Below are 26,542 nucleotides of genomic sequence, written 5' to 3' on the forward strand. Positions count from 1 at the left end.
CTTGTAAAACTGCTGCCATCTAGTGCTCTTGCAAATGGATAACATTCTTGTAAAACTGCTGCCATCTAGTGCTCTTGCAAATGGATAACATTCTTGTAAAACTGCTGCCATCTAGTTCTCTTGCAAATGGATAACATTCTTGTAAAACTGCTGCCATCTAGTGCTCTTGCAAATGGATAACATTCTTGTAAAACTGCTGCCATCTAGTGCTCTTGCAAATGGATAACATTCTTGTAAAACTGCTGCCATACAGTGCTCTTGCAAATGGATAACATTCTTGTAAAACTGCTGCCATCTAGTGCTCTTGCAAATGGATAACATTCTTGTAAAACTGCTGCCATCTAGTGCTCTTGCAAATGAATAACATTCTTGTAAAACTGCTGCCTTATAGTGCTCCGGAAATGGAAAACTAACATCTTTCCAGTACAATAAATGAATCAATTTCATGTTATTAAATGGAGTCTGCTTTCCATGCCTAAGGTATTTCTACTCTTTACTGAATTAATTGAAAACTCTTCATACAATAAACATAATAGGTTTCTTTTCTTGTAGAACAGAATACAGCCCCATAGAGTATATTTATCTTTCTTTATTGCAGACACAAATAAGCACAATGTGGGACTGTCAAACTAACATCCAATTTAAAGAGTACTCCCATAAGCATTGCCATTCTGTATTCCTGTAATGACTCATGCATATCTCACATTAGAGTACATATCAATGACATCCAAACTAACATAGTTACAATAGAAATGTACTCTATAAATGACTAATGCAAAATGTTCATTCTGAATGTAAAAACACATCTCTATATTGTGGCCTTACCCAATTTTTAGTTTTGTTTAAAACCGCTCACCGGAAATAAAGTAAAAAGCATTGGGCATTTCCAGTCTACACTTCAGAAAGAATAACATAATTTATGTAAGAACTTACCTGATAAATTCATTTCTTTCATATTGGCAAGAGAGTCCATGAGCTAGTGACATATGGGATATACAATCCTACCAGCAGGGGCAAAGTTTCCCAAACCTCAAAATGCCTATAAATACACCCCCCACCACACCCACAATTCAGTTTAACAAATAGTTTAACAAATAGCCAAGTAGTGAGGTGATAAAGAAAGGAGTAAAAGGATCAAAAAGGGAACTGGAAATATCATTGTGCTTTATACAAAAAAAAAAAAAAAAAAAACATAACCACCATAAAAAGGGTGGGTCTCATGGACTCTTGCCAATATGAAAGAAATGAATTTATCAGGTAAGTTCTTACATAAATTATGTTTTCTTTCATGGAATTGGCAAGAGTCTATGAACTAGTGACGTATGGGATAGTAATACCCAATAAGTTTTTCTTATAATTGAAAAGAAAAAAACTTAAAACATAAGAGGAATCAAACTGAAACAGCTGCCTGAAGAACTTTTCTACCAAAAACTGTTTCCGAGGAAGCAAATACATCAAAACGGTAGAATTTAGTAAATGTATGCAAAGAAGACCAAGTCGCTGCTTAAAACTGAATTGTGGGTGTGGTGAGGGGTGTATTTATAGGCATTTTGAGGTTTGTGAAACTTTGCCCCTCCTGGTAGGATTGTATATCCCATACATCACTAGCTCATGGACTCTTGCCAATTACATGAAAGAAAATGATGTATTTATGAATTCTCAATTTAAGTTTATGGGATAAGGAGTTTCCTCTATCTTACTACTTATAAGCCAACCTAATGTCAGGGGTATTTTAACAACAGACAAATGAAAACCTAAGCAATATATATCACAACATATGTAATTTAATTTCGTATTCCTTTTTTTATTTTTTATTTTATTTTATTTGATACTGTTACAAAACTTTCCTGACGGAACTTTATAATATAAGAACTGTATTGTGAAATATGTTGGTTATAAGAAGTTCGGGTGGGGAGCACGTCATCAAAGCTTCCTCACAACCTCTGTACAGAGAACAAAAGGAGAAGTGACAGAATACTTTCTAGGAATATGTATACATACAGATGTTTAAGTGTTTACCTTGCAGATGTAAGGGACATAACTCCACAGCCATGAAAAACATAATTTATGCTTACCTGATAAATTCATTTATTTCATGGTGATGAGAGTCCACGATCCATTACGCTACCCCTAGGAGGCAGCAAAGATCCCCAAACTCCAAGAGCCCTATAAAACCCCTCCCGCTCAAACATACCTCAGTCTTATGTATAACCAATGAAAGTGAGGTAAGAAAAAGAAATATCAGCCTAATTTTTTTTTATAAGGGTGCGGTCTCGTGGACTCTCACCACCATGAAAAAAAATAATTTATCAGGTAAGCATAAATTGTGTATTCTTTCATACAGGTGGTGAGAGTCCATGATCCATTACGCCTGAGAACTAATACCCAAGCTGTGGAGTCAAGGAGTAATAACATAAAGCTAGGAATTTAAAAACTTATTTTTTTCACTGTGAAATTAAACCCACAACCCCATACATCCTTTTTTTTTTAATGGACTTAAAATAAATCAAAAATGCAAAAACTCATAAAAAAAAATATATCAAACTGAGACAATTGTCCGAAGAACCTTTCTACCAAAGGCTGTTTCAGAAGAAGCATAAACATCAAAATGGTAGAATTTCTGAAGAATGAGCAGTAATTTGCTGCGGTTTGGGCTGACCCGTCTCCAAGTAAGCCTTGTGAATCAAAAGTTTCAACCAAAGAAAAAGCAGAAACTTTCTGACCTTTACTAGGACCAGAAAATTGAATGAATAAACTAGAAATGTGTCTAAAGTCCTTAGTAGCATCTATTAAATATTTCAAAGCACCAACAATGTCCAAAAGTATGTAAAGATCTCTATGAAGCATTCTTGGTATTAGGAAACAAAGAAAACCACAAATATCAGGAATATTAGCAATCTTCCTATGGAACAAAACTAAAAGAGCAGAAATCTGCCCCTTCAGAGAACTAGCTGATAGGCCCTTTTCCAGACCATCCTGCAAGAACTGCAAAATCCTAGGAATTCTGAAAGAACACAAGAAATACCATGATCTTTACACCTCGAAATAAAGGCCTTCTAGACCTTATGCGCTAGAACCAAGATGTCATCCAGGTATGGAAACACTGCAATACCCTGAGTTCTGATTAAAGACAAAAGGGCACCCAGAACCTTTGTAGCCAGACCAAATGGAAGAGCAACAAACTAAAAATGCCTGTCCAGAAATGCTGATTTTAGAAACTGGAAATATTCTCTGTGAATTGGAACATGAAGGTACGCATTCTTTAAATCTATTGTAGACATAAGCAGACTAGTCCGAATAGATTCCATTTTGGAAGATGCAATCCTTACAAACCTGTTCATATCTTTTAGATCTAGAACTGGTCTGAAAGTACCTTCCTTCTTTGGAACAATGAAGAGAACTGAATAAAATCCCATCCCCTGTTCCTGCAAAGGAACTGGATCACTTCCATAGCTTCCAGATCTGAGACAGACTGGAAAAAAGCTTGAGCTTTTACAGGATTCCTTGGAACATTGGACAGCAAAAATCTTCCTCTGGGAGACCTTGTTCTGAATCCTATTCGATACCCCTGAGAATCTATATTCAGAACTCAGGGATTTGCAACAGACTGAAACCAAACCCCCTGAAAGAAGCTTAACCTGCCTCCTAACAGAACTTCTGTATCTGGGGCCGCACCTTCATGCAGATTTGGTAGTAGGGATAGATTCCTTAACCTGCTTTGACTTGTTTTCAGTTTGGCTCAGTCTGGAGACATAGTGCTGAGGTGCCTTCTGGGCAGAGTTGTTAACCTTTTGTTCCTTATTCTGACGAAAGGAACACAAACTATTAAAAGCTTTAGATTTCCCTCTAGACTTTTTGCCTCTTTACCTCCAGTAACAGTAGATTCTATAAAATCTAAACCAGAATCAAACAACTTCTTTCCCTGAGAGGAAAGAGATAACAATCTGGATTTTGACACCATATCAGCAGAGCATAAGGCTCTCCTTGCAAGGACTGCCAAAGACATGCTATTGAAAATCTTCAGAATATCAAATACAGCATCACAGATAAAAGAATTGGCACATTTGAGTAAACCCAAAAGATTTGCACTAGCAGAGTCATCAGAACACTGTTCTGAAAGACTAGACAACCAGGAAGTTAAAGCAGCAGCTACATCAGCAATAGAAATAGCTGGCCTGAGCAAACACCCTGCTTGTAAAAAAGCCCTTATATGAAAATACTCATAAATCTAAAGGGTCTTTAAAAGAAGTACTGTTTTCCATTTATTTTACATTTACGTTTATTCAGAGTGGAAATGGCCCCATATACCTTGGGAACAGTTTCCCACAAATCAACATTAGCAGCAAATAAAGGATATAACTTGCAGGAGGAGTAAATTAATTATCTGGCTTAGACCATTACCTAGAAATCATGTCGGCGACAGCATCAGGAATAGGGAAAACCTCAAGGAGATTAACAACAGTCTTAAAAACTGAATTCAAACGATTACATGGCTTATCATCAGAAACGTTAGGATCTTTAACTCCTAAAGCAATTAAGACCTCTTTTAAAAGAAAATTAATATTTTCAACTTTAAACAAAAAAGAAGAAATATCAGGTTCAACATTAGTTGAAGATTCCTCATCAACAGTTAAAGATTCCTCATCACCAGAGGAAACGTCACTATATTAAGACATAACAGTATCCCTGGTTTCAGGTCACATAGAACTTGTAGAAGGTAAAATCTGAACTGACCTTTTATGCTTGTTTGAAGGTGAGAAAGCAGCCAGCGCCTCAGAAACTGCAGCCTTGATAAAAAAAAAAAATATTCATAGTAGGTGAAACATTATTAATATTCTCCAGTAGTTAACAGAAGGTGCATTGATACCCAAAGAAACAGCATTAGGTTTGTCTGATTACATTACAATAATTCTAAACATGAGTTACAAATGAGCTTGAGAAGGCACTTCAGCTTTTACAATAAGCACACCTAATAATGGTAGAAAGGTGTTCAGGGGACTCAATTTCTCAAGTAGATTTAGGGACAGAATGAGACTGCTCCATAAAGCATATGACAAAGCAATTCAATAAACACTATAACCCCCTTAAAAAGCTCTTGAGGAATGAAAATTACTTGGAAAAAGTAGCTTTTTAAATAAACTCACAGGTACAAGCTCGCTAAGCCGAACTGCAAAACAAACAGGAGACATTAACATTACATCCAAAGGAAAAATTACGCTCATCAGTAGCAAGAAAATGTGTGCGAAAAAAACTAACCACTATAAGGGATTTAGTGCGCTAACCTGAAGTTCGTAAACCAGCCTAAGCATGAAAGTAACTATAATATTCACAGCCGCTCCAGCGATTCCCCCGGAAGCCTCTTCATATGTCAAATGACGAATCCGGCTTCCTCCAATCACGGCTTTCCCCCTGGGGGGAATCATGGCCTGAGGCAATGCCGTGATTGGAGCAAGCCAGATTCGTCATTTTGGACCCCGCGAAGAGGGCTTGAGTTGGGCGGAGGAAGCACTGCAGCGGCTGTCAGGATTAAAAGGTAAGTATTTAAAGAAAAGGAGTGAAATGTCAATTATTGATGAATGTGCCCTTGTTTTTAATAGGTTTATTAAAAACCGGGCACCGATTCATCTAAATTGACCTTCACTTTAAGTCTTGGCTGACCATCTGCATTCTTTGTAGATAAGAGAATAAATTAGAAAGAAGATAGACATCATAACTAAAACTGGAGACAATATTACAAGTAATGCCAACAAAATAGCCCCACCCCACGAAAGGAGGGAAAAAAGTAGAAAAAATGACAGGGATAAAGATACTTTCTTTAAGAGTGAAACCACAATTCAATGTGACTAAGTCATCCTGTTACAACCTACATTGTGAGGCTGTAGATCTACACCACACTTGTCTGAAAACCTATAGGTTTATTATTACCTGCATGATAAACAGCAGATGAGCCCTTTTGACGTTGGTACAATCAGCCATTTTAAATTGTAATGTTTATTTGCAGAAATGTTTACATCATCGGTTTGGCACAATATGATCCTATACTTGTGCCAGTCCCGTTTTCATAATCACAATCCAAATGATCAATACTTAACACATTTACAAATCTGTTTTTTTTTGTTTGAGTTCTACAGCTAAAAGGACTTTATAAGCCTATAGACAACAGTTTTTCCCCTTATTACCAAGTACATCAAAAATGCTTTTGAATGAAACATTGGTTATGCCTATGCACAAAACACACTGACATTATCCCACCATATTGGATGACGTTAGGTAGCAACATCACCAAACAAATACAGACACTAATGCAGACACAACTACAGACACAAATGCAGGCACTACTACAGCCACTAATGCAGAAACAAATACAGCCACCAATGCAGACACTTATACAGCCACTGATGCAGACACTAATAAAGACACTTGGACCTCGATCCGATATGCAGCGTCGCCCGCAAAAGCCGGCGACGCCAAATTTTGCGCTGGTTTGGTATCACATATATTGCGTAACCTAGAAGTTACGCTAGTATATTTCTGCCTTCGGCCGTAGTTTTTTGGGCCATAGACAGGTATACCAAACCAGCACAGTTTGGTATCCAATATACAGCGCAAGGACTTACGTGGCGAAAATGGAGAAATCTTACTCCATTTTCACCTCGCCACAAATTGTGTGCATAGTAAGCCTTACACTGTGTATCGGAGCCCCGTAGCTCCCTACACTACCTGCAAAATAAAACCTAACACCTAACGCATGCGCAATGTCTATCTACCTGTCAACCGCGATCCCTAATAAAGTTATTAACCCCTAAACCACCGCTCCCGGACCCCGCCGCCAGCTACATTAAGTACCCCCTAATGTGAGCTCCTTACACCGCCGCCTCCTACATTAACTACCCCCTAATGTGAGCCCCTTACACCGCCGCCACCTACATTAACTACCCCCTAATGTGAGCCTTTTATACCGCCGCCACCTACATTAACTACCCCCTGTAAGCTCCTACCCCGCCGCCAGCTATATTAAAATTATTAACCCCTAATTTAAATCCCCCTACCCCGCCGCCAGCTATATTAAATTAATTAACCCCTAATCTAAATCCCCCTACACCGCCGCCACCTATATTACATTTATGAACCCCTAATCTAATCCCCCTATACCGCCGCCACCTATATTACATTTATTAACCCCTAATCTAATCCCCCTACACCGCCGCCACCTATATTACATTTATTAACCCCTAATCTAATCACCCATACCGCCGCCACCTATATTAAATTAATTAACCCCTAAAATACTAAACTATCCCTACCACTAAACCTAAGTCTAACCCTACAAATAGCCCTGAAAAGGGCTTTTTGCGTGGCATTACCCCAAAGTAAACAGCTCTATTGCCAGCCCTTAAAAGGGCTTTTTGCGGGGCTTTGCCCCAAAGTAATCAGCTCTTTTACCAGCCCTTAAAAGGGCTTTTGGCGGGGCATTGTCACAAAGTAAACAGCTATTTTGCCTATAATCTAAATCCCCCTACACCGCTGCCACCTATAATAAATGTATTACCCCCTAATCTAATCCCCCTACACCGCCGCCACCTATATGAAATACATTAACCCCTAATCTAATCCCCCTACACCGCCGCCACCTATATTAACCCGAATTATATTAGGGTTAATATAGTTAATATAGTTATTATATATATTAACCCTAATTACATTAGGGTTAATATAGTTATTATATATATATATTAAGTATAATAACCCTATCTAACTCTAACACCCCTAACTAAATTCTTATTAAAATAAATCTAATTAATATTAATATTATTAATTAAAATATTCCTATTTAAATCTAAATACTTACCATTAAAAAAAACCCTAAGATAGCTACAATATAATTAATAATTACATTGTAGCTATTTTAGGGTTTATATTTATTTAACAGGTAACTTGGTATTTATTTTAACTAGGTACAATAGCTATTAAATAGTTAATAACTATTTAATAGCTACCTAGTTAAAATAATTACCAATTTACCTGTAAAATAAATCCTAACCTAAGTTACAAATACACCTACACTATCAATAAATTAAATAAACTACAAATCTCTAAACTAAAATACAATTAAATACACTAAACAAACAAACACTAAATTACAAAAAATAAAAAAAGATTACAAGAATTTTAAGCTAATTACACCTATTCTAAGCCCCCTAATAAAATAATAAAGCCCCCCAAATTAAAAAAATTCCCTACCCTATTCTAAATTACAAAAGTTCACAGCTCTATTACCAGCCCTTAAAAGGGCCTTTTGCGGGGCATGCCCCAAAGTAAACAGCTCTTTTGCCTGTAAAAAAAAAAAACACAATACCACCCCCCAACATTAAAACCCACCACCCACATACCCCTACTCTAAATCTACCCAAACCCCCCTTAAAAAAACCTAACACTAAGCCCCAGAAGACCTCCCTACCTTGAGTCATCTTCACCCAGCCGGGCCGAACTCTTCATCCAATCCGGGCGATGTCTTCATCCAAGCGGCAAAGAAGAGGTCCTCCATCGGGGCAAAGTTTTCCTCCAAGCGGCATCTTCAATCTTCTTTCCTATTGGCTGATCGGAACAGGTTTTTTTTAAGGGGGGTTTGGGTGGGTTTAGAGTAGGGGTATGTGGGTGGTGGGTTTTAATGTTGGGGGTGGTATTGTGGGTTTTTTTTTACAGGCAAAAGAGCTGTTTACTTTGGGGCATGCCCCGCAAAAGGCCCTTTTAAGGGCTGGTAATAGAGCTGTTAACTTTTGTAATTTAGAATAGGGTAGGGAATTTTTTTATTTTGGGGGGCTTTATTATTTTATTAGGGGGCTTAGAATAGGTGTAATTAGCTTAAAATTCTTGTAATCTTTTTTTATTTTTTGTAATGTAGTGTGTGTTTTTTTTGTAATTTAGTTTAGTGTATTTAATTGTATTTTAGTTTAGAGATTTGTAGTTTATTTAATTTATTGATAGTGTAGGTGCATTTGTAACTTAGGTTAGGATTTATTTTACAGGTAAATTGGTAATTATTTTAACTAGGTAGCTATTAAATAGTTATTAACTATTTAATAGCTATTGTACCTAGTTAAAATAAATACCAAGTTACCTGTTAAATAAATATAAACCCTAAAATAGCTACAATGTAATTATTAATTATATTGTAGCTATCTTAGGGTTTATTTTATAGGTAAGTATTTAGATTTAAATAGGAATATTTTAATTAATAATGGTAATATTACTTAGATTTATTTTAATAAGAATTTAGTTAGGGGTGTTAGAGTTAGATAGGGTTATTAACTTATTATACTTAATATATATATATATATATAGATTATAGGCAAAAGAGCTGTTTACTTTGTGACAATGCCCCGCCAAAAGCCCTTTTAAGGGCTGGTAAAAGAGCTGATTACTTTGGGGCAAAGCCCCGCAAAAAGCCCTTTTAAGGGCTGGCAATAGAGTTGTTTACTTTGGGGTAGTGCCACGCAAAAAGCCCTTTTCAGGGCTATTTGTAGGGTTAGACTTAGGTTTAGTGGTAGGGATAGTTAAGTATTTTAGGGGTTAATTAATTTAACCTCTTAAGGACATATGACGGAATTTTTCCGTCATAAAACAATTGAGCAAACTAAAAGCTGTGTCCTTAAAGGGTTAATATAGGTGGCGGCGGTGTAGGGGGATTAAATTAGGGGTTAATCATTTTAATATAGCTGGCGGCGGGGTAGGAGCTCACATTAGGGGGTAGGTAATATAGCTGGCGGCGGTATAGGGGCTCACATTAGGGGGTAGTTAATGTAGCTGGCGGTGGTATAGGGGCTCACATTAGGGGGTAGTTAATGTAGCTGGTGGCGGTATAGGAGCTCACATTAGGGGGTAGTTAATGTAGCTGGTGGCGGTATAGGGGCTCACATTAGGGGGTAGTTAATGTAGCTGGCGGCGGGGGTAGGAGCTCACATTAGGGGGTAGTTAATGTAGGTGGCGGGCGGGGTAGGAACTCACATTAGGGGGTAGTTAATGTAGCTGGCGGTGGTATAGGGGCTCACATTAGGGGGGTAGTTAATGTAGCTGGCGGCGGGATAGGAGCTCACATTAGCGGGTAGTTAATGTACCCGCTAATATAGGGGCTCACATTAGGGGGTAGTTAATGTAGCTGGCGGCGGTATAGGGGCTCACATTAGGGGGTAGTTAATGTAGGTGGCAGCGGGGTAGGAACTCACATTAGGGGGTAGTTAATGTAGGTGGCAGCGTGGTAGGAACTCACATTAGGGGGTAGTTAATGTAGCTGGCGGCAGGGTAGGAGCTCACATTAGGGGGTAGTTAATGTAGGTGGCGGCGGGGTAGGAACTCACATTAGGGGGTAGTTAATGTAGGTGGCGGCGGGGTCCGGGAGCGGCGGTTTAGGGGTTAATACATTTTTTATTATTAGGAGAGTAAGGGGAGATAGCGGATAGAGGGTTAGACGTGTCGGGCTATGTTTGGGAGGCGTGTTAGACAGTACGGGAGATTTAATAACTTTTAAGGGCTGGCAATAGAGTTGTTTACTTTGGGGTAGTGCCACGCAAAAAGCCCTTTTCAGGGCTATTTGTAGGGTTAGACTTAGGTTTAGTGGTAGGGATAGTTTAGTATTTTAGGGGTTAATTAATTTAACCTCTTAAGGACATATGACAGAATTTTTCCGTCATAAAACAATTGAGCAAACTAAAAGCTGTGTCCTTAAAGGGTTAATATAGGTGGCGGCGGTGTAGGGGGATTAAATTAGGGGTTAATCATTTTAATATAGCTGGCGGCGGGGTAGGAGCTCACATTAGGGGGTAGGTAATATAGCTGGCGGCGGTATAGGGGCTCACATTAGGGGGTAGTTAATGTAGCTGGCGGTGGTATAGGGGCTCACATTAGGGGGTAGTTAATGTAGCTGGTGGCGGTATAGGAGCTCACATTAGGGGGTAGTTAATGTAGCTGGTGGCGGTATAGGAGCTCACATTAGGGGGTAGTTAATGTAGCTGGTGGCGGTATAGGGGCTCACATTAGGGGGTAGTTAATGTAGCTGGCGGCGGTATAGGAGCTCACATTAGGGGGTAGTTAATGTAGCTGGTGGCGGTATAGGGGCTCACATTAGGGGGTAGTTAATGTAGCTGGCGGCGGGGTAGGAGCTCACATTAGGGGGTAGTTAATGTAGGTGGCGGCGGGGTAGGAACTCACATTAGGGGGTAGTTAATGTAGCTGGCGGTGGTATAGGGGCTCACATTAGGGGGTAGTTAATGTAGCTGGCGGCGGGATAGGAGCTCACATTAGCGGGTAGTTAATGTACCCGCTAATATAGGGGCTCACATTAGGGGGTAGTTAATGTAGCTGGCGGCGGTATAGGGGCTCACATTAGGGGGTAGTTAATGTAGGTGGCAGCGGGGTAGGAACTCACATTAGGGGGTAGTTAATGTAGGTGGCAGCGTGGTAGGAACTCACATTAGGGGGTAGTTAATGTAGCTGGCGGCAGGGTAGGAGCTCACATTAGGGGGTAGTTAATGTAGGTGGCGGCGGGGTAGGAACTCACATTAGGGGGTAGTTAATGTAGGTGGCGGCGGGGTCCGGGAGCGGCGGTTTAGGGGTTAATAACTTTATTAGGTGGCAGCGGGGTCCAGGAGCGGCGGTTTAGGGGTTAATACATTTTTTATTATTAGGAGAGTAAGGGGAGATAGCGGATAGAGGGTTAGACGTGTCGGGCTATGTTTGGGAGGCGTGTTAGACAGTACGGGAGATTTAATAACTTAGTCAGGTTTTGTAGGCGCCGGCAGTTTCTAAAGTGCCGTAAGTCACTGGTGACTCCAGAAATTTGAACTTACGCAGATTTCTGGATATTGCTGGTTTATCAGACTTACGGCACTTTAGCATCTGACAGCGCCGTATATGGGATCGCTCGAGTTGCGAGCTGAAACTACGGGCGGCGGGGGTTCTCTCGCTTGCGCCGCAAACTACGATCTATATCGGATCGCGCCCTAGCTGTTCAAACTATTGAAGTTAAAAATACACGTCTCTATCATCTAATTGCACACATCACCTATTGGCATCACTATAGACACTATTACAGAGATCAATCAACAACCCATGATGTCATTAATTGTGCACATTTGAGGGGGTTATGAAGTCAAGAGCATAATGATGCAGATAATTAATTTGTGTTTTTTTGGGAGGAATCAGTTACGAGTTTCAGAGGTATTAATAGCAGAAGTATTAAGTATTTTTTAATTGCAATCAATGGAAAAACTCACTGACAATACCAATGAGGTTCAGAAATAGATACCTGACAGAAACAAGCCCAAAACTGTTATCAATCCCTTAACTCCAGAAGACCCCTCTGTGATTTTCACATTTCTGTTGGACAAGAACTGTTTATATTATTACAAGCATGTTTGTTCCCTTATGGCTAGACATAAGTCATTTCTTAAAGGGCCATGATACCCAAATGTTAAAACACTTGAAAGTGATGCACATAGCTGTAAAAAGCTGACTAGAAAATATCACCTGAACATCTCTGGGTAAAAAAGAAATATATTTTACCTCAAAAGTTCCTCAGCAGCCACATCCCATTGTAAAGGACTTCTAAGGAGCAAATTAGTATGTCTGTCCCGGGACAGGCAAAGGAGCGAGCTTCATGAACACTCATGTTATTTCCCTATTCAGTTTAAGGAAGTTTACTATGAAATCTCATGAGAGTTAAAGGGCTATGATACCCAAATGTTGAAACACTTGAAAGTGATGCAGCATAGCTGTAAAAAGCAGACTAGAAAATATAACCTGAACATCTCTATGTAAAAAAGAAAGATATTTTACCTCAAAAGTTCCACAGTAGCCACGTCCCATTGTAAAGGACTTCTAAGCAGAAAATCAGTGTGTCTGTCCCGGGACAGCTAAGGGAGTGAGCTTCGTGAACACTCATTTTATTTCCCTATTCAGTTTAAGGAAGTTTACTATGAAATCTCATAAGAGTTAAGTGAAATCTCATGAGATCACAGTTAAAGAGTTCATGACCTCAGCACTGTTGATGCTGATTGGCTGCTGTTCATTTCTTCATTTTTTTTTTTTTACCTGCAGCTGGGCAGCAGCTGAGTATAACTTTTTACACAGAACTTACTCTGCTGAGCTGAGGAAGTTGTGAGGTAAAATATCTTCCTTTTTTACATAGAGATGCTCAGGTGATATTTTCCTGTCAGCTTTTTACAGCTATACTGCATCAGTTTCAAGTGATCTAGCACATGAGTATTATGTCCCTTTAATCGTGGGCTGATATCATGGTTTATTCAAGCCACAAATTACTTAAGCATCAAATCAGTTTTCAAGATATCTGCTGCCTTTTAACAACATGCTGATTTATTAATCATCTCCAATACATACAGTGTGATATTCAAGAGTTAAAGGGACAGTTTACCAAAATATTTTCTCCCATTGAATTTTTTCCCAATGATCCATTTTACCTGCTGGAGTGTATTAAAATTGTTTACAAGTAGCTCCTTTACCCCTACATCAGCATTGGAAAGAGCTGATTTAGCATGTGGTATCCCCACCTATACTGAAAGTCTCTATACCTGGAGTCTAGGCTATTGCATATATAAAAACAGCCAGCAGAAGAAATTACACTCTCAATTGGGTGCAGGATAGTTAACTAATAAAATGTTAATTTTCCATTGTTCTCTCTAAGGCCCTGATATTCAAACCCTCTCTGCTCAGGTAAGATGATATAAAATGATCCTCCAGCACTGCGAGTTCCCTAGTGAAATATTTAAAAGGCAGAATTTGCTTTGCTTTTCCAAGGGGTGTTCCCTGCATTTCTGTATGTAAAGGAGAGACAATTCCAGTGCAATATAGCACTGCATGACATGACAGTTCTGCTTCATTTACACTTTGTGCTTATTATTTTATACACATTTACACTTCAGATTAAATTTTATTACATTTAAACTTTGCACTATTTTGTATTTAAGTTTGTATACAGCAGTGTATTTAGGATTGTGATTTTACAAATTCTGAATATGCCTTCACAGTTTGTGTGTGTAACTTTAAGAAATTAGGCGTATGTATGTATGTATTTATATAAATAATATATTTGTTTGATCATACCAGCTCAAGAAAAAAAAACAAAATTTATGCTTACCTGATAAATTTATTTCTCTTGTGGTGTATCCAGTCCACGGGTTCATCCATTACTTGTGGGAAATTCTCCTTCCCAACAGGAATCTGCAAGAGGACACCCACAGCAGAGCTGTCTATATAGCTCCTCCCCTAACTGCCACCCCCAGTCATTCGACCGAAGACAAGCAAGAAAAAATGAGAAACTAAAGGGTGCAGTGGTGACTGTAGTTTAAAAATAAAATGACAGGGCGGGCCGTGGACTGGATACACCACAAGAGAAATAAATTTATCAGGTAAGCATACATTTTGTTTTCTCTTGTAAAGGTGTATCCAGTCCACGGGTTCATCCATTACTTGTGGGATACCAATACCAAAGCTTTGGGACACGGATGAAGGGAGGGACAAGGCAGGCACTTAAACGGAAGGCACCACTGCCTGTAAGACCTTTCTCCCAAAAATAGCCTCCGAAGAAGCAAAAGTATCAAATTTGTAGAATTTAGAAAAAGTATGAAGCGAAGACCAAGTCGCCACCTTACAAATCTGTTCAGAGGCCTCATTTTTAAAAGCCCATGTGGAAGCCACCGCTCTAGTGGAATGAGCTGTAATTCTTTCAGGAGGCTGCTGGCCAGCAGTCTCATAAGCTAAGCGGATTAAGCTTCTTAGCCAAAAAGAAAGAGAGGTTGCCGAAGCCTTTTGGCCTCTCCTTTGTCCAGAGTAGACAACAAACAAAGCAGATGTTTGACGAAAATCCTTCATAGCTTGTAAATAAAACTTTAAAGCACGAACCACATCAAGGTTGTGTAATAGACGTTCCTTCTTTGAAGAAGGATTAGGACATAATGAAGGAACAACAATCTCCTGATTGATATTCTTATTAGATACCACTTTAGGAAGAAACCCAGGTTTGGTACGTAAAACTACCTTATCTGCATGGAAAATCAGATAAGGGGAATCACACTGTAAAGCAGATAACTCCGAAACTCTTCGAGCCGAGGAGATAGCTACTAAAAACAGAACTTTCCAAGATAAAAGTCTAATATCTATGGAATGCAAAGGTTCAAACGGAACCCCTTGAAGAACTTTAAGAACTAAATTTAAACTCCATGGCGGAGCAACAGGTTTAAACACAGGCTTGATTCTAACCAAAGCCTGACAAAACGCCTGGACGTCTGGAACCTCAGCCAGACGTTTGTGCAAAAGAATAGACAGAGCAGAAATCTGTCCCTTTAGGGAACTAGCTGACAATCCCTTCTCCAATCCCTCTTGGAGAAAGGATAATATCCTAGGAATCCTGACTTTACTCCATGAGTAACCCTTGGATTCACACCAATGAAGATATTTACACCATATCTTATGATAGATTTTCCTGATGACAGGCTTTCGAGCCTGAATTAAGGTATCAATGACCGACTCGGAAAAACCACGCTTTGATAGAATCAAGCGTTCAATCTCCAAGCAGTCAGACGCAGAGAAATTAGATTTGGATGTTTGAAGGGACCTTGAAGTAGAAGGTCCTGCCTTAGCGGCAGAGTCCATGGTGGAAAGGATGACATGTCCACCAGATCTGCATACCAAGTCCTGCGTGGCCACGCAGGAGCTATCAAAATCACCGAAGCTCTCTCCTGCTTGATCTTGGCAATCAGACGAGGGAGCAGAGGAAACGGTGGAAACACATAAGCCAGGCTGAAGGACCAGGGCACTGCTAGAGCATCTATCAGTGCTGCCTTGGGATCCCTGGACCTGGACCCGTAACGAGGAAGCTTGGCGTTCTGACGAGACGCCATGAGATCCAGTTCTGGTTTGCCCCATAGTTGAATCAACTGGGCAAATACCTCCGGATGAAGCTCCCACTCCCCCGGATAAAAAGTCTGCCGACTTAGAAAATCCGCCTCCCAGTTCTCTACTCCTGGGATATGGACAGCTGAGAGATGGCAAGAGTGAACCTCTGCCCATAGAATTATCTTTGAAACCTCCAACATTGCCAGGGGGCTCCTTGTTCCCCCTGATGGTTGATATAGGCTACAGTCGTAATGTTGTCCGACTGAAATCTGATGAACCTGACCGCAGCTAGCTGAGGCCAAGCCTGAAGAGCATTGAATATCGCTCTTAGTTCCAGAATGTTAAATCGGAAGGAGGGCCTCCTCCTGAGTCCACGAACCCTGAGCCTTCAGGGAGTTCCAGAATGCACCCCAGCCCACAAGGCTGGCATCTGTCGTCACTATAGTCCATTCTGGCCTGCGGAAACTCATTCCTCTGGACAGATGGACCCAAGATAGCTACCAGAGAAGAGAATCCCTGGTCTCTTGATCCAGATTTAGTAGAGGGGACAAATCTGTGTAATCCCCATTCCACTGATTGAGCATGCAAAGTTGCAGTGGTCTGAGATGTAGGTGGGCAAACAGAATTATGTCCATTGCCGCTACCATTAAGCCGATTACTTCCATACACTGAGCCACTGATGGCCGAGAAGTGGAATAAAGAGCACGGCAGGAAGTTAGAAGCTTTGACAACCTGACCTCTGTCAGAAAATTTTTCATTTCTACTGAATCTATCAGAGTTCCTAGGAAGGAAACTCTTATGAGAGGAGAGAGAGAACTCTTTCCTTTGTTCACCTTCCACCCATGAGACCTCAGGAATGCCAGAACAATGTCTGTATGGGACCTGGTGATTTGGAAAGTCGACGCCTGTATCAGAATGTCGTCTAGGTAAGGGGCCACTGCTATGCCCCGCGGCCTTAGAACCGCCAAAAGGGACCCTAGAACCTTCGTAAAGATTCTTGGTGCCGTGGCTAACCCGAAGGGAAGAGCCACAAACTGGTAATGCCTGTCTAGGAAGGCGAACCTGAGTATGATCTCTGTGTATCGGAATGTGTAGATAAGCATCCTTTAAGTCCACGGTAGTCATATATTGACCCTCCTGGATCATAGGTAGGATGGTTTGAATAGTCTCCATCTTGAAGGATGGGACCCTGAGAAATTTGTTTAGGATCTTGAGATCCAAGATTGGTCTGAAAGTTCCCTCTTTTTTGGGAACTATAAACAGATTTGAATAGAAGCCCTGCCCCTGTTCCTCCCTTGGAACTGGGTGGATCACTCCCATAACCAGTAGGTCTTGAACGCAAAATAAGAATGCCTCTCTCTTTATCTGGTTTGCAGATAATTGTGAGAGATGAAATCTCCCCTTTGGAGATGAAGCTTTGAAATCCAGAAGATATCCCTGGGAAACAATCTCCAGAGCCCAGGGATCCTGGACGTCTCTTGCCCAAGCCTGGGCGAAGAGAGAAAGTCTGCCCCCCACTAGATCCGGTCCCGGATCGGGGGCTACTCCTTCATGCTGTCTTAGAGGCAGAGGCAGGTTTTTAGGCCTGCTTCCCCTTGTTCCAAGCCTTGTTATGTCTCCAGACTGGCTTGGACTGGGCAAAATTTCCCTCTTGTTTTGCAGTAGAGGAAGTTGAAGCTGCGCCACTCTTGAAGTTTTGAAAGGAACGAAAATTAGTCTGTTTGGTCCTTAATTTGTTGGACCTATCCTGGAGAAGGACGTGGCCTTTTCCTCCAGTAATATCAGAAATGATCTCCTTCAGTCCAGGCCCGAATAGGGTCTGCCCTTTGAAGGGGATGTTGAGAAGTTTAGACTTTGAAGTAACGTCAGCTGACCAGGATTTAAGCCATAGCGCCCTACGCGCCTGAATGGCAAAACCTGAATTCTTAGCCGTTAGCTTGGTTAAATGAAAAACGGCGTCAGAAATAAATGAATTGGCTAACTTAAGAGCTTTAAGCCTGTCTAGGATATCATCCAACGAGGTCTCTACCTGTAGAGCCTCCTCAAGAGACTCGAACCAGAAAGCCGCTGCAGCAGTGACTGGGGCAATGCATGCAAGAGGCTGGAGAATAAAACCTTGTATAAAGATTTTTTTAAGGAAACCCTCTAATTTTTTATCCATTGGATATAGGAAAGCACAACTGTCCTCGACAGGGATAGTTGTACGCTTAGCTAGGGTAGAGACTGCTCCCTACACCTTAGGGACCGTCTGCCACGAGTCCCGTGTTGCGGCATCTATAGGAAACATCTTTTTAAAAGCAGGAGGGGGAGAGAACGGTACACCTGGTCTATCCCATTCCTTAGAATGGAAAAACGTCAGTGTAAACAGGCACTGCAAAGTATTTGTCCATTTTACACAATTTTTCTGGGAATACAATGGTGTCACAGTCATCCAGAGACGCTAAAACCTCCCTGAGCAACAAGCGGAGGTGTTCAAGCTTAAATTTAAACGCTGTCATTTCAGAGTCAGACTGAAGTAACGCCTTCCCTGAATCAGAAATGTCACCCACAGATAGAAGCTCTCCTGCTTCGGCTTCTGCACATTGTGAGGGTATACCAGACATAGCTACTAAAGCGTCAGAAAGCTCTGTATTTGTTCTAGCCCCAGAGCTGTCTTGCTTTCCTTGTAACCCTGGCAGTTTGGACAATACCTCTGTGAGGGTATGATTCATAACTGCCGCCATGTCTTGTAAGGTAAACGCATTGGACGCGCTAGATGTACTTGGCGTCACTTGAGCGGGAGTTATAGGTTCTGACACGTGGGGAGAGCTAGATGGCATAACCTCCCTTTTGTCAGTCTGAGAAACCTCTGGTGATAAATCTTTAAAAGCCATAATATGGTCTTTATAACTTATAGAAAGGTCAGTACATTTGGTACACATTCTAAGAGGGGGTTCCACAATGGCTTCTAAACATAATGAACAAGGAGTTTCCTCTATGTCAGACATGTTTAACAAACTAGTAATGAGACCAGCAAGCTTGGAAAACACTTTAATAAATGTGAAAAAGCAATTATACAAAAACGGTACTGTGCCCTTAAGAGAACAAAACTACCACATAAACTGCAAAACAGTGTTAAAAAGTAGTAAACTCTACGAAATGTTTACAGTGTGTATAAGGGACTAAAGCAGCATTGCACCCACTTGCAAATGGATGATTAACCCCTTAGGCCCAAAAACGGATTAGAAAAACGTTAAAACCGTTAAACAGTCAAACACACTGCCACAGCTCTGCTGTGGCTCCTACCTGCCCTTAAACACGATTTTTGCAGGAAAAATACCCTCTATAGTGGTCCTAGATACCAGAGGACTCCTTTAGGGAAGCTGGATGTCTCAGTCTGAAAATCAGCTGCGCATTTAGAGCGCGAAAATAGGCCCCTCCCACCATGCACTCAATGTCAGAGGGCCTTAAAAAAGTACTCATAGGAGAAATCTAACTAGCCATGTGGAAAACTAGGCCCCAAATAAAGATTTATCACCCTCAGAGAAAAAACGTTTTTTCTATAAACCATGCAAACGTTTTTACACTAAGTAATATGAGTATTAACATGAATATTACCCTTTTTTGCAAGCATGATCCCAGTCGTTGTTAAATCACTGTATCAGGCTTACCTCAAATATACCAGGCACTGTCAGCATTTTCTAGACCTTATCATCTCTCTAGAAAAAAATATACTGAACATACCTCAAAGCAGGCAATCTGCAGACCGTCCCCCCAACTGAAGTTTTCTTTCCATACTCTTCAGTTATGTGTGAGAACAGCAATGGACCTTAGTTACAAACCGCTAAGATCATCAAACCTCCAGGCAGAATTCTTCTTCCAATTTCTGCCTGAGAGTAAAACAGTACAACGCCGGTACCAATTAAAAATAAACTCTTGAGGGGGGGGCGGAGCTAACCGCTGAAGTAGAAGGTCGCATCTACTTAGAGCTCCTAGCTCCAGGCACACACAATGGTACTTATTTAACTGTTTTTCAGCGTAAAACTGGATCTAAGACCATTCCAACTACACAAGACAATCTAAAATGGACTTAAGGAGGCTACAATAACCCTGCTGTACCAGTTCTGACAAATTGTCAGCCCATGTCCTGAGCCGGTATATCGAGGCCTCTCTGTGTAACGCCCGACATCTTGTTTTTCTTTCCGGAGCGTCAAGCATAATTACTAGCTACCTACTGTATGCGACAGGCTTGTAATCGAGATGGAGGGGCCACACAGGTCATTGGGGGATATGTTGCAGATCTTTGACCGCCAACTAGATAGCTGCTTCCTAGACTTACATAACACTTTAGTAACGGCAACTCGAGGAGTGGCAGAAACCACGCATCATGACGCCGAGAAACAACATAAGGCAACGGAGCAACCCCCAGAGCATCGACCTGAACCATCGGTGAGAGGTCTCGCATACAATCGCTTTGATCTAGATCACACGATAATATGGCTACAACCGGCTACCAAGTTCTCGTCGGACTCTCCCGCAGGAGTACCTATACAGGCGGCAGCTAACAGGAGCAGTGTGGTCCGACCGGAGACAGCGCAGAGGGAGATATTACAGAGGCAGCTGACGGAAACAAGTCATAAAATCACCCGAAATCCTGTAACCCACACGCTCCCTAACGATTTGGAGATTGATCTTGCTGCGATTCACATGCTCCCTAACGATTTGGAGCTTGATCTAATTGGAAACCCCCTAACATGCCTGGAGGCTAGGTCGAGTAAGTTACTAAAGGCCGAGACCGGGCTAAAGTTACCTCCAAGGCAGCACCCTTTACCTATATCTCCCAAAAGCCATGTGCACTTCATCAAGGGGGGTCACACAGTTTCGGATGAGAGGCGGCTTAGTTTCAAAATGGAGGCGTTAGCAAGACAGCTAATATGGATCCGAAATGCCAAATTACATACCGGGATATGCACGCCATGCTTATCCACACCACAGCCAGATGCTGATCTATCCTTCAGTCATTTCATAAAGGCAGGAGTGGGGTGAGTTTAGAAGCTGCGCAGCTGAGGCCTTATTCTTCAGATCCGACATCAGGCTTCTCTTTACCGGTGACTCTTGGATGCCTATGTGAGCCCAATGCTGTAGCTATTCACATAGCCTTAACTGTTTCATAGTTTTTTTGGCATTTTGAAATACCCTTGAACATTCTCCCGTTGTGGTGAACTTTGAACTGCCTTGGATGATTAGTCCCATATATATGCCTCTTGGGGTACTTGATTAATATTTTGTATGAAACCCTTATCTGAAAGGGAGAACTCTGATACCCACAATAGTTTGTAATAAGTTTGTGCTCAGTTTGCTACGTATAGATTAATCCAACATATTATATTATCTCCTACTTGTCAATATATACTATTGCGGTAGAGGTTTTAGTGGTATATACAGTCAACCTATCAACAAAAGTTAGATTTATTAGATGGTTTGTTGTTTTACATTTAGCTATGCAAGTCTCTTAGCTGGTATGGTTTTCCTTTTATTTATAAAGAATATTAAATCTACATTATTCGACAAACTATTCTGGTAAAACAGTGGACCACTCAGAATATCTCCTATTAGATAACAATAGGCCATTATTATTGCATAGTTTAATATTACTTATACCTCTCCTATATATATTAGTGGTCAATGCTGCTTTACTCACTATAGGCAACATTATATGTTGTAGTGGGGTCCAATGAGATTTTACTAAGACCCTTCTTACTTACCTAACTATGCGCTTTTATCTGTTTGTTTTTATGTGAAAATTGCTATATCTGGTTATTGCTAAACTGAGCTAGCTAGCATTGCAGAGTTTACTGTTGATATTACATATGTTATGGTGATGTTTTATTCAAAGATCTACCTTATCTGCCTCTTCTTTGTGGGAGAGGAAACATGTACACTTTATTTACAAAAAATATCCTACGCACTATGCTTGCTTAGAGTGAATGGTATTTGCTAAATGCATATCTGTATATGTTCATATTAGTGTAGTAATGTTGCAATTTGTACAGCTGAAGGCCTATTTCTACCTAGCATAATGTATTCCCCAAGTGTTTGATTCCTATATCTGTCCTAGATTACCCCCCCAATATTACAGTTTACAAAGGTCTCTTTATTCCCATATTTTGGGAGATATAACAGCCAGATTAATAATCTTGTCACAGTTCATAGTTGAGCTTTCCTAGATTCTAGTGTAATCTCTCCCATTCAAGGTCTCATCACAAATGCTGATATCTGAGACAATAAATTTAGCTCCCATATACTCTCCCTGGCCTGTGTTGTATAAGGTGTCTATAGTTTAGCAGAGTTAGGTAATTAAACACTGGTTTGTAGGCAGGATTGCGTCTCTCAATAATAATATGTTTCTAACTGCTTAAACTGGGCTAATTTTATGATTACTGTAGTATAGTGCCTATAAAGAACCCTATCTCACACCCAGGTATTTCTTAACAAAACATGTATATTGATACTGGACTCACAGATGTATGTATATATGTGTTCTCAAGCTAGCTTCTTGAATATGTCTGTGACAGATTTAGATATTTACCTCTTTATGTACTGGATCAAGCAGCCTAAAAGTTTGCGGTCACCTTTAATGTGGGCATTTATATGTATGTGCACTATACTGTGCGTTTTGAGACTTATAAGGCATTAGGCTATCTTTTATTTAACACTAGTCTACATTATAATAGCTAAGTTTTCCTAATATACCTAATGCTGTTAGACTTTATATGTTCATTCTCGAGTTAAATGCTTATCTGCAATTGCACCAATGATGTTTATCTCTTAACTTGCTTATGTTTAGAGGCCCATGTATATTCAGGATTAGGCCTTAGACCCAGATCCCAGCTGGCTCCCACAGAGTAGCAGAGTCGTACTATTTATTATGTACAGCATATTTGGGTAAGCTACCTACAGAAATTAGTTTAGGTAGCAAACATCTGGTTTTGCATTTTTATAATTCCAGAATTAGATATTTCACTAGTTTCATTAAAGATGAGTGTATTCCCAATCAAGCCCCTGGGCTACATAACATAACTTAACTATATTTATAAAGCAAAGCCCTTAGTAGCATTGATGAAAAGTCACTCAATTTGCATACTCTTTGAGAACACCCATATCATCAGATGATATGTAGCTCACATTTACCCTATGCTACTTGCACTTAAATATAGCTCCGCCCCCCCCCCCTTTTCCATATACATATAGCGGTGCTTACCCGCTGAATATCCTCCCCCCCCCTTATATCTAGGCCCAAGAGTGGCTGATACTTATGTTACACCTCCACATGCTGATATTTTGGTCTTAGGTAATATTTTGCTAGAATGTGGAGTTCATACGCTGATAATATAAAAGAAGTTCTATTTTATCTCGCCAAAGATATTGTCTGTCCTCATAACCAGAACTGAAATGTATTTTTTTTTTCTTTTCTTGCTGTATGTGCATATTGCTCTCTCAATAATGTTCTTGAATAGACAATGTATTATTCTCTCTGTTGTAACTTTTGCCTTAGGGCGAGTCTCTGTTTAGACGATATATGCTTTAACTTCAATAAAAAAATTATTTTCAAAAAAAAAAAATAAACTCTTGATTGAAAGTAAAAACTACACTAAGTCACCACATATCTCTTGATACTTCCTTTCTTGTCGAGAGCTGCAAGACAATGACTGGGGGTGGCAGTTAGGGGAGGAGCTATATAGACAGCTCTGCTGTGGGTGTCCTCTTGCAGCTTCCTGTTGGGAAGGAGAATATCCCACAAGTAATGGATGAACCCGTGGACTGGATACACCTTTACAAGAGAATTTTTTTTTAGTAATCTCACATAGGAAAACCTCGGTTAGCTGAAAGTTTATGTATCCCAAGGTGCTCAGGGGGCCTCAATAATTAAAATAAATAGTCAAAAAGAACAAAAATTATAGAAAAATAAAGAGAGTCTGGAAAATAGAAATAGGAGGATGTCCTAGCCAGCACTTCCCATGAAAAAGAGGGCGTATATAGTCTATAGAAATTCAGCATGTATTAGGTGGTCCAAATCCACATAAGTCACATACACACTGACTTTGTGGTGCAAATGCTTGACTTTGTTTTACATAAAAACTATTTAATATTTGATGGAAAACATTATTGTCAAATGAAGATAAAAGGAAATTGTGGGTGCGGTACATCGACAATGTCTTTGTCCTATGGAATGGAACAGAAAAAGAACTTAAAGATCTAATTGAAATTTTTAACCAAAATGATCTAAATCTCAAATTCACATATACTTACAGTAGAACAAAAAAAATTACATTTTTGGATTTGGAACTCACAACCAAAAATGGTACAATACAGACTGAAGTATACAGAAAAACAAAATGAATGCTTACCTGATAAATGTATTTCTTTCTTGACACAGTGAGTTAACGGATCATCATCAATTACTGTTGGCAATATCACTCCTGGCCAGCAAAGAGGAGGCAAAGAGCACCACAGCAAAGCAGTTAAGTATAACTTCCCTTCCCACAAACCCCAGTCATTCGACCGAAGGAAAAGGAGAGAAAGGAAGCAACACAAGGTGCAGAGGTGCCTGAGGTTTATATAACACAAAACTGTCTATAAAAAACCAGGGAGGGCCGTGGACTCACCGTGTCAAGAAATAAATACATTTATCAGGTAAGCATGAATTTTGTTTTCTTTCTAATGACACGGTGAGTCCACGGATCATCATCAATTACTGTTGGGAATCAATACCCAAGCTAGAGGACACAGATGATAAGGGAGGGACAAGACAAGTAACCTAAACAGAAGGCATCACTGCTTGAAGAACCTTTCTCCCAAAAGAAGCCTCAGCCGAGGTAAAAGTATCAAATTTATACAATTTAAAAAAAGTATGCAGAGAAGACCAAGTTGCAGCCTTGCAAATCTGTTCCACAGAAGCTTCATTTTTGAAGGCCCAGGAAGAAGAAACAGCCCTCGTAGAATGAGCCGTGATTCTCTCAGGAGGCTGCTGTCCAGCAGTTTCATAGGCCAAGCGAATTATACTCTTCAGCCAAAGTGAAAGAGAAGTAGCCGTAGCTTTCTGACCCTTGCGTTTCCCAGAGAAACAGACAAACAAAGCAGAAGACTGGCGAAAGTCCTTAGTCGCCTGCAAAAAGAATTTCAACGCACGCACCACATCTAGGTTGTGTAACAAACTCTCCTTATGAGAAGAGGGATTAGGACACAAGGAAGAAACAACGATTTTCTGATTAATATTCCTATCCGAAATAACTTTAGGAAGGAAACTTAACTTAGTACAAAGAACCACTTTATCAGAATGAAAGATAAGGGGAATCACTCTGCAACACTGAGAGTTCAGAGACTCTCCGAGCAGAAGAAATGGCAACAAGAAATAAAACCTTCCAAGCTAACATCTTAATATCTAAGGAATGCAAAGGCTCAATCAGAGAACTTTAAGAACAAGGTTAAGACTCCAGGGAGGAGTAACAGGTTTAAACACAGGCCTGATTCTGACCAAGGCCTGACAAAAATATTGCACGTCTGGCACATCCACCAGACGCTTATGTAACAAAATAGACAAAGCAGAAATTTGACCCTTCAGATTACTCGCTAACAAACCTTTCTCCAGAGCTTCCTGGCAAAAAGACAAAATCCTAGGAATCCTGACTCTACTCCACGAGTAGCCTCTGGATTCACACCAATACAGATATTTACGCCATATTTTATGATAAATCTTCCTAGTCACAGGCTTACGAGCCTGGATCAAGGTCTCAATGACTGATTCCGAGAACCCACGTTTAGATAAAACTAAGCATTCAATCTCCAAGCAGTCAGCTTCAGAGAAGTGAGATTTGGATGAAGGAAGGTCTGCATACCAGATCCTGCGAGGCCACGCCGGTGCAATGAGAATCACCGACGCCCTCTCCTGCTTGATCCGAGCAATGACTCGTGGAAGGAGAGCGAACGGAGGAAAAAGGTATGCTAGACTGAAATTCCAAGGGACTGCCAGAGCATTTATCAGGACGGCCTGTGAAGCCCTTGACCTCGACTCGTACCGCGGAAGCTTGGCATCCTGCGAGATGCCATGAGATCCAGCTCCGGCCGTCCACTGAATAATTCTGGCCACCTCTTTTATGGCCAAGGAACTCTGAGTTCCTCCCTGGTGGTTGATGTAAATCACTGATGTTATGTTTTCCGACTGGAACCTGATAAACTGGGCTGAAGCTGAAGCCAGGCCAGTAGAGGGTTGAAGATCGCTCTCAGCTTTAGGATGTTTATAGGAAGAATTGACTCCTCCTGAGTCCATAGACCCTGAGCTTTCAACGAGCCCCAGACTGCTCCCCAACCCAGCAGGCTGGCATCCGTGGTCACAATTACCCATGAAGGTCTGCGGAAGAAAGTTCCCTGGGAGAGGTGTTCCTGAGACAACCACCACGGAAGAGATTCTCTTGTCGCCTGATCCAGATCTATTTGTGGCGACAGATCCGCATAATCTCCGTTCCATTGCCTGAGCATGCATAACTGCAGAGGTCTGAGATGGAATCGAGTGAACGGAATGGTGTCCATGGAAGCCACCATCAGACCAATTACCTCCATACATTGACCCACTGACGGCCGAGTAGAGGACTAAAGGGCA

At 40.7% G+C, this 26,542-nt stretch overlaps 1 protein-coding gene across 2 annotated transcripts in view; it reads right to left on the bottom strand.

Moving 5' to 3' along the window:
• The window catches only part of MED24 (mediator complex subunit 24), a 222,609-nt gene that overhangs the window by 45,911 nt on the left and 150,156 nt on the right, over positions 1-26,542 (bottom strand). The window lies entirely within an intron of this gene.

Source organism: Bombina bombina, chromosome 1, assembly GCF_027579735.1.
Source record: "Bombina bombina isolate aBomBom1 chromosome 1, aBomBom1.pri, whole genome shotgun sequence".
NCBI classification, from domain to species: Eukaryota; Metazoa; Chordata; class Amphibia; order Anura; family Bombinatoridae; genus Bombina; species Bombina bombina.